Source organism: Nematolebias whitei, chromosome 20 (genome assembly GCF_014905685.2).
Source record: "Nematolebias whitei isolate Nwh7 chromosome 20, NemWhi1, whole genome shotgun sequence".
NCBI classification, from domain to species: domain Eukaryota; kingdom Metazoa; phylum Chordata; class Actinopteri; order Cyprinodontiformes; family Rivulidae; genus Nematolebias; species Nematolebias whitei.
In genome coordinates this window covers 22,186,096-22,186,411 of record NC_056517.1, presented here as the reverse complement: position 1 = coordinate 22,186,411, position 316 = coordinate 22,186,096, and positions in this window count along the sequence as shown.

Below are 316 nucleotides of genomic sequence, written 5' to 3'. Positions count from 1 at the left end.
TATGTGTGTGTGTGTGTCCTTGTTTATGCTACTTTGTGAGGCCCATTTTTCCAACTTATACTGCATTGTGAGGACCAACTGCTCCTTATGGGGCCCAAAGCCCGGGCCCCAAAAGAAGAAGTCCCGTTGGTGGGTTAGGGGCTAGGTTTAGGACTAAGGTGTGAATTGAGGATGTGTTAGGTTTAGGGTCAGGTATGTACTGGTAATGGTTAGGTTAAGGATAAAGGTCATGGTTAGGCTATAGAAATTAATTAAAAATGAATGGAAGTCAATGCAAAGGCCCCATAAAGATAGCAAAACAAACCTGTGTGTGTGT